We start from the raw sequence: 18785 nt of genomic DNA, 5'->3' as shown, positions 1-18785 counted from the left end.
ATCTCGTCCAACAACAAGGATGAGAATATTTCATCAAACTGTAAGGCAGTTGCATTGCTACCTATTGCAACAACTAGTCTATCCCACGAATCTAGTAGAGAACACAACAAAATGATGCACTTATCTTCATCTAAAATTTTAATATCAAAAGATAATAATTGGCTTACCACAATATTAAAGGCGTTCATATGCTTTGTCACCGAGTCTCCATCTTTCATCCTCAGGTTATACAGCTTTTTCCGTAGGAACAATTTATTCACCAAAGACTTAGATTGGTACAAAGTCCCTAACTTGTCCCACAAAGCCTTCACCGAAGCTTCCCTTGATACATTCAAAAATATTGAATCTGAGACACACAATCGTATTGTGCTCTTTGTCTTCTGATCCAACTTTGCCAAGTCTTCAACTGACATTGTTGTTGGTTTAGTACCCAGATCTACTGTGATCCACTGATCTTTATCTACCAGCAGATCCTCCATCTTGAGTTTCAACAACTCAATGCTCTAACCATTAAATTTATTGATCTCTATCTTTCCAGTGCTTTCCATCTTCTTTCACCACAATAATTGATCTCGTAGATCTCCCACTCAATGGGGTCTACCACAGGCCCAAGAAAAAACCCCTCAGCAACAAAGGCGTCCCCATGAAGCCAAAACAACTCTAATACCAAATGTAGGTTTTAACCCTATACAAAATTTACCTGCATACAAATTCTAAAACAAAAAAATAAACAATGGCGAGAGCATAAAACATAAAACAGATATGCATATAGATTTTTCCCCGGATCCCAAAACCAGGACTACCAGATTGATTTTTCATTATGTTCTTTTCAATGTTACAATACATATATATACATGCTAAAGCATCCATAAACCCCAATCCATTAACCTTGGATTAGAACATAGCCATAGTTCCCTTGACCAGATCTACAAAATACCATGGAAAGAAAATCATCATGCCCAAAACCATGTGCGAAATCCATGCACAAAACCATAGGTAGGTCCTCCCACCTAATATAGGAGTAGTCGTGGAAAGAATATAACACAACCCAACACTTCAATAGATATACCTAACACATTATGGTGTAGTCATCAATAAATGTCATCATGTATTTATTACCATTTGCAAAAGGAACATGCATAGGGCCATAAAAGTCCACATGAATGAGTTGAATCTTTCTGTTTGCTCTGGAAAGAGAATCATGAAAATACTGTTTGTTGTGATTTCCTAAGATACAAGAATCACATTGATTAAGTTTCCTAGGAATGGTTGGAAAACTAGTAACACCATTTCACTTCAATAAACACAAACTGTCATAGTTCAGATGTTCAAATCTAGCATGCCATAAGAGACTGGATGGTAGTGTACCTTCATCAAATTGAGAAATGTACGCAATTTTTTATGCACGAGAAGAGGTTCTTTGCAGCTTTAGAAGTATTTCTTCTCCTATCCCAGTCATGACAAGTGAGTTGTCTGATGATTTTCCAACCTCAACCTTGCCATCAAACATATGCATGGAGTGTCCTCGCTGATGGATGTGAACTAAAGATAACAAGTTTCTCCACAACTCCAAGAGGTAGAGAACACATGTAGAAGAAATTCTGGGAGACCAGGAAATTTGAGCCTGATGGTACCAAGCCTTAATGGCTTGAGTTTTGATTTGTCTACAAAGTAATTTACTCCATGAACATTGTCAATGAATTCTTCAAAGAAATATTTTCTAAATTCATGTGGAAAGTTGCTCTTTAATAAATAAACCATGCATATTTCCATGAAGCAAGTTAATCATTAAATAAGTCTTTAGTTACTTCAATATTTAAATGTGCCACAACATAATGAGAAGATTTAGGTGCTTTACCTTTCCCTTTATCTGATGAGTTTCCTTTCCCTTCATCCCTTTCCTATATAGTCCTCTCCCATGATAGCTTATATTTGGGAGCATCATGTCCATTTTTTTTGCATTGTATGCATGAAGAATAGTTCTTTAGCTTTGGAAATGTTTTCCCCCTACCTCTATTATTCTTCCTTCCACGTCCTCTTCTGCCACCACTTCCTCTAGAAGAATCCCATGCCCGATTCTTCTCTTTTTATGCAAGGCACATAACTTCTTCAAGAGACTGAGAATGTCTCTTCTTCTTCCCAAAAGAGCTCTCTTTTAGCAAACTTCTCCACAAGAGAGTCAAAGAAAATCTCCTTAAGTTTTCCACTAGCTTGTAATGACTCAAGATAATGGGAATAAGTGGGATACAATGCCTTGACAAAAGTTGTGAGAGGAGAATCCATTTTAAACTGGTGGCTTCTATATCATGCATAATGGATATTATTTTAGAGGCTAAGGTAAGGGGATCATCATATTTTAATTCTAAATTGAATATCATGATAATTAATTGGACTACTTCAAGCTTAGAATGTGAGTCATATAATTCTTTCAGCTTCTTTAAAGCACCAAAAGCATCTGTAAATGGATTAATATGATGACTCACCTATTCATTGACTCGCACTGCAATTAAGGAACAAACATTTCTTTTATTTTTCTCCCATATGGTGAGCTCTATGTCTGAAGTGGCCTTCTTAGGAAGACTGCCTCCTCCTCGTCCAAATACTCCTTTCCACAACTCCTTAAAAATTAGAGTATGTTTGATCTTATTGGACCATTCATGGTAGTTCTCTTTGCCAAAAAAGAGATACAATTGTGGAGATAAATGAAAGCATTCTTGCAAAAAAATTGGACTGGCCTTGAATAAACTAAATCCTTATACCAATATTTTTTTTATTATTAAAAATCATCTTAAAAAATTAACCATAACGCAACGCTATATATAAATATAAAATCTTTAACCATCACATATAAACAATGACCATATATTATATACCGTTTACTAACCATTATATAATTTGATGGTCACTAAAACGAACTCAACACATAAGGGAATATATGTACCATGTAACATAATACACCACGTGAAATACCATAATATACCACATACCATAACACACCACTCACAACATTCATAAAAAAAGGGCTCAAGGCACATATGGAATATGATACACGGTCATAAAAACTTTAATGCGCCATTCAATCAATACATCAAATACATGAGTCTTCAATAGACCATGCAACATATACACTTGTAGAGATTTCAACAAGATTTCAATGCACCAAACACAACACCATATGACTTCCAATTCAATGCAAGGAGTAACAAAAATTGGTCTTAACATACCATAAGATACACACAATTCAAAGATACTACACACCATTCAAATGTATGCAAAGTTCAAATGTACCACACCCATACCCGTTCAAACATCAATTCAACAAAATATAAAAAACCATCCATACACACAATAAACATAGGCTCACAGTGCTCACAGTGAGGGATTGTTCAATGTAGCACCAGAAGTTATAAAGTCACTATCGCCAATAGACAGTTGCAATGGTCAAAGTTAAACACAAGGTATGCATCCAATTTATACCAGAACATTTCAATACTAGTGTACACAACCTTCAAAAATAATTCAATGCACAACATACCATTTCCAGCAATGACCAACGCAAAGAGTGAAGAACGTTTTGTCCAAACATAAAGAAAATAGGGACAAAAGAAGTAATTGATGAAACGATGAGAGGGAATAGGAGTTACATAGGTAACATGATGCCAAATTGAGACAAGCATACCTGTGCTCTAAAACCATGTCATGCCACGTTTGTAACTCTGAATGAAATTGTGTAATTTACATTAAGAGATTATTGATATATACATTGGAGGGAGACTCTTGAAATTCAAATTCCAATGCCTCTTCACCTTCTCTATTTTCCTATTTACAATATTTACATGAACTTCCTAATCCCAAAGATTAGGTGTCAACAAAGGGCTAGCTGCTAGTATAAGTGGGGTTTTTGATAGAAAAAAATCTAACTTGTCCCTAAGTTTGCGAGGAATACAAGAAAAATTCTCAGAAAAGAAGAAAAAAAATGTTTCTATATTTTTTGAAATAATGCTAATGATTTTCCTATTTTTTTCATTTCGTAGAAGACAAAATAAAGAAAAAGAGAAAATTAATCAAAGAAAAAGGTAATGCATACCTTGATACCTCTTTGATAATGGCGCCAAAATTGATGGCCCTTAGTATTGCAATAATAATGCTCCAATTCCCTAGAGTCTCAACTTTAATTATCAATCAGGGGTTCATAGAAACTTAAGAGGGGTCGGCATTGTATGTGTTGCAGTCATATCTCTTTCCTTTTCTAATCCTCATGCAGGTGAACATAAATGTTGTAATGTAGAGATGAAGATAAATATAGTCAAGTTGTTAAGCTAATTATGCTACAGGAAAATGAAATTGCAGAAATCAAATAACACACACCGACAATAATTGCAAGAAATGGAAAACATACTTTTCTTGAAAATAAAAGACTTGAAAAGTAAACTTGAAATCTATGTTGTTAACGCTGAAAGCAACATTCATAAAGCATATAGTAAAAACATATAAAGGAAACTCCAAGAGATCTCTACTCTTTTAAACTCCATCCTCAACATGCAAAATATGTTCTAATATGATAAGGAGACTAAATCAAGAGCTTATTGATAAACTAGTGAAGGAAATGGGTTGTTTGTTGGCTACTATAGGATTCCGTGCTTTTCTATAGGAAAAAGCAACAAGATATAAAAAATGCTAAAATGCAAATCTAAGATGACACAAGGGTGTCATAATTGTTGGGAAATGACATTATTTAGCTAGTAAACGCATAGAACAACTAAGTCTAAGTTTCAACACTATGAAACCAAGTTACGTTCACCCTCTATAATCATAATCTTGGTTGCACAGTAAAATAAGAAATTGTAGAAATTGAAACAACAAATGAAATGAAATGGAAAGAAATGTTAAAGTGTAATGATAAGAAATGTGAGTGATCCAAGATGTTGACAAAATGTAGAAATGACATGCAGAAAAAATTAGCTCATAAAACTACCTACTTAACCAAGCACAAAGCTATCAAACTGTAATTTCTAGAAATGTTGATTCAAGAGCTAAACAAAGGAAATGAAAAGCATGGAAATGACAATAATAGAAATACAAGAGGGCTTTGAAGATCCTACGATGGGCCCAACCCAAGGATGCTCAAAGTCCTTAAGGAGGAACCAAGCAAGAAATTGAAATGAGGATTTGCTTCTATTATCATAGAATCTGTCTTACATTAGGAAATATAATGTTGCAAAAATTTCCCATATATATATAAAGCTTAATCTTCTTTCTAATATTTTATTTCCTAGCCTTAAGGGCCAACTCTAATTTCCTATTATATTAGGTGGGGGAACAACCTCCTTGAGAGAAGGGCCACATTTCTCCCCAAAAGTCATAAAAGGAAAGGATATTTCCTTACATCTAACTCGTAAGAGGAGGAGGAGGCATCAAATGCCTTAATCCAACCGAGTTTGAGTCTTCCTGCAGCAAGGAGCAAGTCCCTAAAATCTCTCAAATGTTGGATTCTTTAGAATCTACTGAAAATCTTCATAAATCTAGCACAATAAACATATTAAAGCATATAAAACATGAAAACCACATCAAATCCTCTAGGAACTCATTAAAATAGGAAAGTATGCCATTAAGTGCAAAATATGACATCAAAACATTGTTTTATATCCTTAGGAATGGACTCATACGCCCTATGATTTACCTATTTTGAAAGCCCATCAGTGGTGGTTTGCTAGGAGATGTTAAGACCATGTGTAGATTCAATATTTAACTATTTTTCATGAGAGAATTCTCTTGCACGAACACTATTTGGTGGCTTCGAGTCTTTGGTTCACTATTGTGTGAGTGCTATTTCACACTATATGAGGATTTCAACATTATTTATCTTTTAAAAAAATATATTTTTTAAAATGACATTAGCTCTACTTATTATTTGTAATAAGCGCTGAGATGAAATATGCATACACTATTGGCTAAAAATTTCTCACTTATCTATTTTTATTTCACTAAAAAGAAAAAATAATATAAATATCATTATATTTATTCTTCTTCCTTTTATGTTTTAAACAATTAACTTTATGTAAATTAAAATGTATAATTTCGAAACATGAAAACAAATAGATCATAAGGAGAGGATTGTGTTTTTATGTTCACAACTCCACCCAATGGATATGTTCTTTGAGTTTGAAGAAGATAATGGATATATTAAGGTTGCCCCACACAAAAAGACTATATAAATATCCGTTACATTACGTGAATGACAAAGCTGCCGGATTGCCTCACCCACCCTCATCCCCTCTAGTCACCTCACACAACGGTGGCCCCATGGATAATGGATGTTGTTTTTTTGTTTTGTTTTTTTAAGGACTTAGGCCATTCATATTAACAATTCATATTAACAATTCCATTGATGCTTCAAACTGAAGCTTCTATTACATAGATATCCTTTTTGAAAATATGTAAGCTTCTATTACATAGATATTCAAACTGAAGCTTCTATTACACATAAATATTATTCCGTAAAAAAATTCAAATGGCTTTTTACATCCATCCTTCCTTTGCAAGTATAACACACAAGCACTAGTGGTCCACATGTAGAAGTCACTCTTACATTTCTTTTATAAAATAATTAGTTTTTCTCCTCCACTGTATTGGGTGTCAATTCATGAGTGTTAATTATGATATAATATAAAATAATGAGTTTTGTCTCTTCATTGTTGTGAAGCAAGAGTTTATTGTTTGAGAAAATTGTACCCCAAGTAAATTCATTAGTGTTAATTATAGTGTTTAATTTAATAGGATTTAATTTTGAAACCTCTTACATGAGGCTAAAGACACTTAGTTTGTAAAGACATTTAATAATACGCTTAGTTATGATTGTTTTCATTTGAAAATGATACCAATTGATTATGATATGTGCTCACATTACAAACAGAACATGCATACAGTGACATTAAAGAAATTTGTCCTCTTTATATAATATAAAAAAACATTAAGAAATTTGGTACATGATTTGTAACTATTGTAATGTATATATTACATTATTAAAATTAAATTTAATAGTTGAATATAAACCTTTTTGTCAATATTAATCTAGTTTCATCTTTATCTAGTTTCAACCTCATCAATGAGGAATTATACCTCATCAATGAAGAACTATATCATCTTTCATATTCCTTTACATGAAGACCTATATACATTTAGCTCACAAACATTATTTTATCCTAGTTTAATGAGGTCTTACATTAACCTCTATACCATGTACCTATAATTAATTAATGCCAAAATATAAAAGCAACTAAACAAACACAGAGGTTTGCCAAACAAGAACTTGAGAAGAAAATTATAATTGTGGCCACATCACATTCAAACAAAACATAATTATATAAGACATGACATTCAAACACAACATAATTATATAATATCTATCATTAACCCATTTCTTGAAGGTGATTAAAGAAGAGATCGAAAGGAGAGACAACTCTCACCTCCTCTCCCCACTAATGCTTAACTCAAATCCTAGTAATGTTTCACCTTCCATACATAGGAGCATTTGCTTTGGTGGTTGGCCATGACAAGAAGGTCCATAGGTGGTGGAGGAGTGTGGAGCTAAGGTGACCTTAGTAAGTTTTTGTGTTCTTTGCAATAGATTAATTAATTTTAGATTTCTTCATGGCTCTTGACGGTAGTGGAGTTACTATATGTAGATAGTTTCGTGGATCTTTGCTCTTGTTGGCAAGAAGACTCTAATAAAGAAACCACAACTCTACAATTTTGATCAATTTTAGTCTTTGTTAAGAGGTTTTTTTTGCATGACGACATGCAAGATGATCGACACAAGGGGATGTTGGGCCTCCATTATGAAAAAATATATACACCATTTTTCCCTATGATTAGTTATGATTTTATCTAATTCTTATCACTATCATTATCATTTAACACATTTTTGGGTTATTATCTTAAACTTGAACCATGATGAGGTAATTGTTTATTATTTAATATATTCCCTTTATTTTTAATAAATTATACATCAAATTGTTATTAATAATGGTTCAATCGTGCCTAATTACCAAAGGAGGAGATATGCATGGTTGATGAATCTACAACGGTCAAAAATTCCATTAAGATTAGGTCAAATGCACCTTAATGAGATCACATTTGGTTGTCCAAGATAAGAGGAACTGATTTCTCAGTCCTTCCTCCATCATATTTGCAATCACCCTGGAATAGCTCGTGGTTGCACTAGATCCATTTTCTTTAACAAGTCGTTACAATTTACACTTCTTTTGTTTGTGTTTGTTCTCGTTGACGAAGCCCATTCTTGTAATGAAAATTGTATAAAATAAAATCACGGCTTCTAGCTTGAGGGAGGAGAGCATTATAATAGTTATTGTTGTAAGTGTTGTGTTCTCTTTTAGTGTAAATCTGACCCTTGGGGTCGATCTCTGTCTTGTAATGGGATCCTGATCAAGCTCAATGAAATGTAAAGATTGAACGTACTTTTAATGCAACAATAGTGTAAGGTTTTATATTATATGATTTGTGCACTTGGCTACTCTGTGATTTAAATCTCTCATAGGAGGCACGAGTTGGTTGGTTGGGACCGCAATCCAACTCATTTCCCCCTTCTCCTTGTTCATTTTCTTGAATAGGTTAGAGATGTGTTCTCATCATTTAGTATTTTAAAGTTTGGTGTGCTAATTGGTACCTTTGCTTTCAGATCTAGTGGTGGTGGCAACTAAGGCTGACTTTTTTACTTTTTCCCCTTATTGAGAGAAGATATATGGATTGTTTTATTCACATGGGAGAATATGCAACATCAACTTTATAGGTTCTAATGATGAAATGACATCATTAGAGCTACCTTATTGAAAGTATTGAACATTTTAGTTATGGCCTCACTAATATACTATGGAGGTATAAAAATATGAAATGTGATTATTGTGAAATGCAACAATGCAATATGAAATGCATTTTACTAATCAGTACTAGTAGAAATAACTAAGGTTAGTAATATAATTGACATCAAGGAAAAATTCCACTACAACCGTTAATAACACACCAAAACCAAATCCATGCATCCTCCTTGTGAAGCTTGAAAGATTTATCTACTAAAACTACTTATCTAGAACAAAGGCACCAATTAGAAATGAAAGGGGTTAAACACAAAACATAAGTGCAAATAGTATACTATTGCAATCAAATAAGCAAAGCCCATAATCACATGAGAATAATTTTTTAGAAATGTGTTGTCATTGGCGTTACCCTCTGAAATGTTGCCCTTGCATTCTTTAAACCAAAGGGTAGCTTGCGATATGCAAATGTGCCCCAGGGACAAATGAATGTAGTCTTTGACTGGTCCTATGGGTGGATATTTATTTGATTATACCTGGAAAACCCATCCATAAATGAAAATATTTCACATCCGATGCATTCATCAATTATCTAGTCAATGAAGGGTTTAGGGTAGTTGTCTTTTGGACAAGCTTGATTTACATCCCTATAATTGATGCACACTCTAATTGTTCCTTGATTTTCATTACAGGAACAATATTCGATACCCAATCGGTTAGAGGAACCGGGTAAATAAAACCAGCATGGAGAAGTTTTTCAACTTCTACCTTGATGGCAGCAGCTTTCTTGGGGTGCACCTGCCGTAGCCATTGTCGTACCGGTTTGACATCTGGATACATCTTAATTTCGTGTTCAACTATGCTCGAGTCAATGCCTGGCATTTCATCATATGACCAAGCAAAGATATCTTTGAATTCGCGAAAAAGAGTGTCATATATTTCCAGTTTTGAAGGAGAACAAGATTTGCCGACATGAATATTCTCTACAACATCTGTTTTGGTCAAGATATTTATGGCGATAGTCTCTTCAATATTGGACAAGTTTCTCTCGGAATCCACCGTGTTACAGTATTTGATAGAAAATCAAAAACTGAGGGATCATGAAGTTCACTAGGAGTATCTTCTTTGTAATCTAGAAGATGGGAACAATGGTGGTAATCTTCCCATGGTGCCCCGTCAATCATCATTGACTGAACAATTCCTTCGTCTGTATAATGTACTTGTGACCAATGATCTGAAGGGGTACCATATTCCTTATACCTATCTATCCAAACACTTGATGAGTGTTGATTTGGGTTTGCCTCCCATACCAATAACATTGATTTCTACAAGATTTCTATTGGGCTTGGAGGCAATACCTGCAGATGATCCATGTTAATATTGTTTTCAGAGATCTTTTGAATATAAGATATCATATGGCACGTTCCCACCGTTGCCACTTCTGCCAGATTGATCAGAGGTGGTAGGGAAAAAGTCCCCATTAATATAGGTTCTTTTAGTAGGCCTACTCCGATATCTTGAAGCGAATGAGGGCTTCCATGGATCATCGGAATGCTTCCCGTAACTTGCGAATTGTTGGGGAGAAATGTTTGTTGGTCGACGATTGTAATTCCTCCTTGAAAGGGAAATGCAATCTTCCTAAAATAGGTCGAAACAACTGCTGCCATAGCATATATCCAAGGCCTTCCCATTAGGATGTTGTAATCGAGGTTTCCGTTGATTACTTCAACATCTATTTCTACTGCTTTTCCCCCTAGTTCGACTTGCAAGTTAATTAAAATCCCATATGGGGTGTATATTCATCCATCAAATGCTTTTAATGTTGTCGAAGATCATGATAAGGGTGGAGATCCTAAAGTTTTCCAGCAACTCATCGACATAATACATGTAGAGGCCCCCTCATCAATAATTGTTCAATGAACAGTTTTGTTGAGGGCTTTCACTTGAATGAGGAAAGCTAATTGAGCTGGTAACTAAGGGTCATATCCTTTGTGATTAAAGGACACTAGATTGGAATCCGTTGGGTCAATCCCACCTATTGTTGATAATAAAGCCTGCTTTTGGGAGGGGCAATTTTGCAGTACCTCAAGTGTCGATAGGAGATGGCGATTGGGCCAAATCTTCCACTATATTGTAATGCTGTGCTGCTCTAGCACGAGGATTAAATTTCGATTTGTGTACTACTCCCTTTGGCGGCTTTATCGTTAGTTCAGGAATGATGGGTGGCACAACTTTGGTAGAAGTTCTTGTCGAACTACTGGGTTGATCATTGGCCTTGTTGTCCGACAACTGCGGATTCTCGTAATATTTATTCCTTGTCAATATCAAAGCATCATTTTGTTGCTTTGAAACTGAAAACATTAGCACTTGGGACGGGGAAAAATTGTCACTAGCAACTAGATTTGTTCCTGGATTTGGAAATGGATCAGTCAATACTGCCGAGGTTTTTGAATTCTTGAAGAATTTTCAAAGCTTAGCTTTATACGGACATTCTCTTGTCCAATGATCCTCATCACATATTAGGAATGGCCGATTTGGTTTCCTTTCTCCAGAAGGGTTTGCAGAAGATTTTTCAGGGGATGACTCTTCCTGTTTTTTCTTCTTCGCTTTCTTTTTCTTCTTGCCTCCTGGTTGCTTGGTTTCTTTGCCTTTGTTAGTCGATACGGCATTTACTTCTGAGGCGAGAAGTTCTTCGTTTGCATTTTGACCTGAAACCTTACGGGCTTTCTTCGACTTAGCCTTTGTGGTTTTCGTGCTTGTCGTTCCTATCATGCCGTCCCTGCCATGAGAGTCTTTGTTTGATTTAGGAGATGGGGGAACAGAAAATTCCGATCTAGGAGCATCAGGGATTTTATCGTAGAGCGTGCCAGACTGAGTATAGATCAAGTCTAGATATTGCACACGAGAAATTACTTGCTCTTCAGTGATGACTCCTCCCTTTGCCACATCTTCCATAATAGAAGGTAAGAATGACTTAATAAACATTCAGCCAATAGCTGATTAGGAACATATGTTTTCACCATTCTACGACGACGTCGCCACTCATGAATATGATCGGATATGTGAGTGGTCGTCGTTTGCTTGAAATTGGTAAGAAGCTCTGTACCCGTTTCGTACCTTATAGGTAACTGAAAATGGGTTAAAAAGGTTGTGGCTAGGGTGTTGAAGTTATCAAACGAAGCTCTAGGCAATTCGATATACCATTTTGCTGCCGGACCAATTAACGTTCGCTGAAAAAGGTGAAGCCTGATCGAATCATCATTTAAGGTGTTAGATGAACACCACAGGTGAAAGGTCATCACATGATTCGATGGGTCTTCACCCGGATTTCCATTAAATTTAGGAATATCTGACGGAAGTTTATGAGGAATCGCTGGCCACCAAGGGGCGTAAGCGATTGGATCGTTTGTTAGCCGATTTAGATCTGGTAACTCTAAAGTTGCCATGAAGGGCAACTATTGATTCAGGTTCGGTGAAGCATACCCAGGATAAGATGGGATTGCCTGAGCAGTGGGTCTTTGCATACTAGCATAGTGCATTTGATGCTGATAACTTTGATAAGGTTGATGGGCATAATTATTATGAAATGGTTGATGTTGTCCGTTTTGGATATACGGCTGCCCATTAGTTTCAAACACTTGGTGCTCAGATCCTTGGTAAAATTGTTGGAATTGTGGTTGTTGATATTGCACCAGCCATGGTTGTGAGAACATGTACTATTGCCCAATACTGGCTGTTTGACCGAGATGAGGGTTAATGGTACCCGTTTGAGCCTAGGTCACTCCAGTTAAGGAGCCACTAACCGATGATTGTGGTGGCATCACAGGGATAAGGGGCTGTTGGATTGCGACCTGAGAGACCTAAGGTTGGCATACAATAGGTAACGCTTGTACTTGCGACACCGTCATAATAGCCGGTGTAGTGGGGATATTTAACATAGGCAAACTTTGTTGCATTGAGTATACAACTCCTAGTTGTTGAGGCAATATGGGCATCCAACCACTGGATGTAATTCTAGCATAACCTAAATTCTGTTGGGAACTCTCGTATGTTTGACCTCCTGGAGGAGACAATGAAAGGGCATATTTCCCCCCATACGGCGATAATCCGGTGCTTAAGGGAATTTTTTGCCTTTGAGGACCAGACTACCCAAATTGACATTGTGAAGGATCAATTTGCTGAGACTCAACATAAGAGATTCCAGATTTTATTCCGGATGAACAAACGGGAACAGACCATATCGTCGAAATAGCCCCTGGATGGATCCCATCCAGTGATTGAGAGCTAGTTGCGATAGACGGAATGCCGACGAACATTGTTGGAGTAGCAGCAGGAAGTTCTGCCACTACTGTGTTAGATGACACAGTCCTAGATGTCGAGAGTTGTTCATACATATCTATTCTATCCAAAATGTTTCCTAGCGATTCTACAGGAACATCCAATAATGGTGGACTAATTTCTAACGAAGAAGGATATAGAGTGATCCCGACTCCAAATTGCGATGGAGTACTAGATGGTGGATCCTCCACAATCTCTTCTATAGCAATCAAACTGGGTGGAAGAGGTAGACCGTCAGGTCCATAAAATATTTCCGGTGCCGAAGAAGGTATAGATTCTGTAGCGATTGATGTTTGGGGAACAACACCTTCCGGATCAGCTATGGGTGGAACCAGTTCAGATGTAGAAGTGTTTACCCTCACACTAGGATCAGTTCTACTATCCTCTTATGGCTGCGGAACTTCTTCTGTAAAGGCAGGGGTACCAGAAATGTTTGGAGTAACCGGAGGCTCCAAGGGTGTTGGAACACTTGTTCCAACCCAACCAGGGGACTTTGAGCCAGTTAAATGAGTTCGCTTTGTCCGGAAAAGTTTTGATTCTAGGGACAAAGACGATTGACTTGTAAGCCTCCACAAACGACGGGGTTTCAATTAACTTTCTTCCACGATTGCGGATTACTCCATCAACTAAAAATAAAGGGGAAAATGTTTCTGAATTAAATGAATTTAGACGCTTTGACACAACTTGTTTTCTCAATTTTTAAGAGTCGAGAAAAAACAAAAGATGACTCTAGTCGCCTTCGATTTTTAGTGAGCCTGAAGTGACAAGTGCTCAGATGGACCTTTTCCTTTAAGGAGTTTGAAAAGGAATAAAAGAGACTGCTCTGGAAATCTAGACAGAGGGATTACCAAACCAATCGCAAAACTTCAGAATACTTTTTATGGTACGGCAGTCAATCTTCCCGAATGTTGTGTTCAGTGCATTGCGATCGACAGGGCGGCAGACATGGCTTCCTATGGATAAAGGATATAGCCTATTGTGGTCTCCCAATATATACTCGATGGTACGTGGGAGCACAAGTCCGTACTAGCACTTGTCATCTCAAAGAGGAGGAATCACCCAAATAACAGTGAAAGTGATAGTTACCAGGCTTTACGATGCCATAATACTTCTCTAGCCTAGACTTCTAGATGTTGTGCGTTAGGTTCCAAAGCATTTTTAGGTTCATTAAATTTATTTTACAGTTGATCTTTCTTAAGAAATTTTCCTTTCAGGTTCACCGCATGATGTAGATGTAAAATTCCTAAAATGCAATCTAAGATGATAAACAATCATTTAATCTTCTTTTTGCAATGAAAATCCTAGCTACTAAAGAAAAAGAGATGGTATTCTTTCAACATGGAGCAGAGAGCACACACTAGATGCACTGTCCTAAATCAAACCAACAAGCAGTCTAAATGCAAATGTGCATGCATGTATTTATTTTCATCTTTCTTAATGTGTGAATGACAAGAAGAATGCTAAGTACAAATCTGAATTATCTTTTCAAAGCGACAGTACTAACAAATTTCTCTTCAAAACGAAAGGAAGATAATGACGACACTTTACTATTTTGAATTGAAAAATGATTTCGACACTTGAAAAACTACTAATTCAAATCAAATACAAGAGTAACTATATAATCGACCATCAAGAACAATAGGATTCTTTTCTTTGACTGAAAATGACACTTGCGACACTTTCAAATCAAAAGACGACAGTTCGACTATGCTACTACTTTGCAAAAGAGAACTGAAAATGGCGGAAAATACATAAAAACATTCACAGTTCTTTGCACAATGGAGGTGGAATGATGGAAAGGAAGGGGGTTTCCACAGTGGTATACTGATCATCTACAGAAAAACTCCAGAATAGAGCTGAAAAGAGTGAATAAAAACCAAGACCTAGAGGCAAAATTAGCCTTTTCTGATCATCGCACCTGTAACACAGGGAAACAGGGATGCATCCCACCTACCACACACGAGAGGTGCGATGCATACTAGTTTCCTTGAAGAGAGGGTGCGATGGTACTAGGATGAGACTTTACTTGGCTCTTGGTCATAGTTTGCAACTCAGTTCAGGGATTTAGGTCAAGCAAATGATGTACAGTAAATAGAAATCACAGGGGCTGATCTAATGAGGTTACTAGAGCCACCACTAGGGCAATTAGAAAGCTTGCAAATCGATTGTTCAGTTTATAAACAAAACCCGGAGATAGACTGAAGCAACATTGATCTACTTTGCACTTGCATAGCAAATGCAGTTTGAAGGCTAGCTGGCATGACTTCAGGCTTCGTCTATAAGTTTATAAAACAAACAAATATAGACAAACAAACAATCTATTCGCTCCCCAGTGGAGTCACCATTTTGTTATCGGGAAATCTAGTGTCCACTCGGATCTGCTAGTCCCACTAAGACTGGTAGCTATCTTAGAAACAAACAAACTAAAACCACTTTCGTTTTCCTTAATGAGAAGTAGATAAGAGTGGAAAGAAGGACACCAACCTTAGTCTTGTGCTTGGTTCCTTGCTTGATTCCTCTCCTTTCTGACAGATCCTTGCCACTTATCCTTCGTCTATCCAGCTTCAAAGAGCGCCTGTGGAATCAAAGCAACATAATACTATCAAAGAACAGAGATCTACAATCATAAAAAATATAGGACTAGATATATATTGACCACACAAATGCATATATCATCAAACATAAAAGAATGTGCAGGAAAACTTGAATAGCTTTATTAATAATCAAGAATAGCAAAGAGGATTACAACCAATTGTTCTAACCCAGCATCATCCTCCAGCATGAAATCCCTTCTTTCACCTCATGAAAAGCTTAGATCACCCAACACTATGATATTCCAACAAGAAACCAACATCACTTCCTTACAAGATACAAAAGTCTAGCATCTGGATCTTTGGGATGAGGGATCCATATATAGATGATTGCAGGGGGGTGAGTCAGCTTCTGGGATTTGATTAATGTCCTCTCTCTGATAGTTCTTGATTCCACTTGGAGATTGATGATCTCTTACTCATCCCTGGGCGAATTCATAGAGGCAAGTGTCACAGGAGAAGTTTCTGGAAGATTCCATGATCATCCACCTCGAAAATTGTCTCTGCCATTTGTCCACTCTCGCCCATCGCACCCCATAGAAGGGATTTTCAGTATGCATTGCACCTCCCATTTGCATTAGGTGGGATGCATCTCACTTTGACCATGGAGCAGGTGAGATGGTCCAGTTTTGACCAGTTCTGAGTAGTTTTTCATGGAGAACTTTTGGGAGATGATGTAATCAGCTGACCTTGTTCTTTTAGGGGATGGAACAACACTTTTAGGGACTTAGGAGCCTTTGGTTTATGGACATGTTTTATTGGGGTTGCAGTGCCCAAAAATGTCTATAACAATCAGCTCATTATCCAAGAAGTTGACTTAGGAACAACCCTTTCAGTACTTTGGAGCTTGCATGCCTCAATGGCAAGTTTGTCACTTCCGGCGACAGTCTTACATCAATTGCCTTCGACCGAAAGATTTTGCGTGGTGTTCGACATCGACTCATATATTCACACCACATGAATATATGAGTAGCTTGAGGGTCATTATCATTGTAGGTGATTCCTCCTATGCCTGTTAATAGCTTACATCATTGGCTGGTAATCAGGCGATGTCTTTCCATGTTCGACTTCAGAACATCTCTTCACATGGATCGAGTTGTACATCGGGTGAAGCTTGAACAAGTTTGAAGACCCTGGATCTAGTTTCATCCATTCAGGCTGTGATATATTCAAGAAAATAAAGACATCAAATGTACTCCATAGTTGCACAGATGATCATTCAAGCTAAGGGATGATGGCTCTACTAGAATCACCAGTTTGCAATAGCAGATGATTGTCTGTCCTATGTACATGAAAATGAATTTATAAAGCTAAGCATGGGAATGCATACCTCAACTAGATCATGAAAATAATATGAAGATAATGTATTGTATTGTATCTTAATACAGGTCACCTTCCAGTTCGAAAAACCTTGGATCCTCATGATAAAGCGTTTCACCTGACATTAGAAGATTTACGACCTCATGCTTTAGGGGGCAACTGTTATAGACATATTTGGGCACTACAACCCCAATCACATATGTTGATAAACCAAGGGATCTTAAGCCCCTAAAAGTGTTGTTTCGTACCCTAAGGGATCATGGTCAACTGATTACATCATTTCCCAGAAGTTCCACCTAAAAAACTACTCAGAACTAGTCAAAATTGACCCATAGATATTGCTCCTTGATCAAGGTGCGATGCATCTCACCTATTACACATAGGGGGTGTGATGCATACTGAAAAGGCCTTATGTAGGGTGTGATGGACGAGAGTATACAAATGGTAGAGACAGTTTGCTAAGTGGAAACCCAAAGAATCTTCTAGAAACTTCTCATATGACACTTGCCTCTCTGAATTCGCCCAGGGATGAGTAAGAGATCATGAAATCTCCAAGTGGAACCAAGAACTATCAGTGAAATGAAACTAATCAAAAACCTAGAAGCTGACTCACCCATCTGCAAATATCTATAAATGGATCCCTCATCCTAGAGATTCGAAGGCTAGAATTTTGTAATTTGTAAGGAAGTGCTTTTGGTTTCTCTTTGAGACATTGTATTATTGGGTGATCTTGCTTTTCATGAGGTGAGGAGGGATTTCATGCTGGGAGGATGATGCTGGATTAGACATTTGGGTTGTAATCCTCTCTTCTACTTCTACTATGAATAAACTTATTTGAGTTTTCCTCCATATACTTGTGTGTTTATGAATCTTGTATATGTGTATGCGATTGTATGGTTAATGTACTTCTGATTCTACATTGTTTATGATATCATAGATCTCTATGCTTTGATGGTTTCTTGTTGCTTTTCCTCTACAGGTGTTCTTTGAAGCGGGAGAAGTGAGAAAGGAGTGGCAAGCTCTATCAAAGGGGAGAGGAAACAAGCAAGGAGCCAAGCGAAAGATTAAGGTTGGTGCTCTCTTCTTCTCTCTTATCTATCCTCCGTAAAGGAAAACATAAGTTACTTTGAATTGTTTGTTTCTAAGATAGCTACCCATCTTAGTGGGACTAGCAGATCAAATAGACACTAGTTTTCCGAGAAACAAATGGCCAACTCTGGGACCATTCAGCATGGCTCCTCCACAGCCTTAATCATCATGCATTGAATCGTTTCAGTCAGTTCCATCATGGATGCGAGGGTGGATTCTTGTTGCATGCCCATCTGAGTATTATTGATCTTCTACTCAATGATCACTTGCAAAGCATGTTGTTCATGGTCCCGCAGCTTCACGATCATCCCATCCTACAACAGGTGGAGTTCCTTGCTAGGAAACGTTGCCAAATTCAACTCTATTCCCTTGCATGCACTGACAACAGGGCTGTCAGCTTCAATCTTTGTCGTCAGTGCTCCATCTGGTAGCACTATGGCTCAGGAGTCCTTCACACGCAGCATCCTCGTGGCTTCTGAGGTACCAATGGCCAAACTGGTGGATGCTGCACCAGTCTGTGTTGCCCGAATCTGCAACTCTCACAAATTTTCTTGAATAGCCCCTAATGCTTGCTCCTACTTCTGCTCAAACTATTACAGTAGTTCCATGGTGGCAT

This window comes from Pinus tabuliformis, chromosome 5_1 (assembly GCF_031772625.1).
Source record: "Pinus tabuliformis cultivar Carrire ecotype Pingquan chromosome 5_1, CPIR1, whole genome shotgun sequence".
Taxonomy (NCBI): domain Eukaryota; kingdom Viridiplantae; phylum Streptophyta; class Pinopsida; order Pinales; family Pinaceae; genus Pinus; species Pinus tabuliformis.
Note: the sequence above shows the minus strand (reverse complement) of the source record.